This window comes from Triticum dicoccoides, chromosome 6B, assembly GCF_002162155.2.
Source record: "Triticum dicoccoides isolate Atlit2015 ecotype Zavitan chromosome 6B, WEW_v2.0, whole genome shotgun sequence".
NCBI classification, from domain to species: Eukaryota; Viridiplantae; Streptophyta; class Magnoliopsida; order Poales; family Poaceae; genus Triticum; species Triticum dicoccoides.
Window position 1 is genome coordinate 458219239 of NC_041391.1, and position 455 is coordinate 458219693.

A 455-nucleotide genomic window follows, 5' to 3' on the forward strand; every position below is an offset into this window, starting at 1 on the left:
TTGCTCTTCAAGCCTCCCAATTTGCCATGTCAGCCTCTAACCTTTTTCACCTTTCCTAGCAAACCGTTGTTTGGCTATGTTACCGCTTTGCTCAGCCCCTCTTATAGCGTTGTTAGTTGCAGGTGAAGTTGAAGATTGCTCCATGGTGGACATGATTATGTTGGGATATTACAAAATCTCTTATTTAATTAATGCATCTATATACTTGGTAAAGGGTGGAAGACTCGGCCTTATGCCTAGTGTTTTTTTCCACTCTTGCCGCCCTAGTTTCCGTCATACCGGTGTTATGTTCCCGGATTTTGCGTTCCTAACACGGTTGGGTGATTTATGGGACCCCCTTGACAGTTCGCTTTGAATAAAACTCCTCCAGCAAGGCCCAACCTTGGTTTTACCATTTGCCTCACCTAGCCCTTTTTCCCTTGGGTTTCCAGAGCCCGAGGGTCATCTTTATTTTA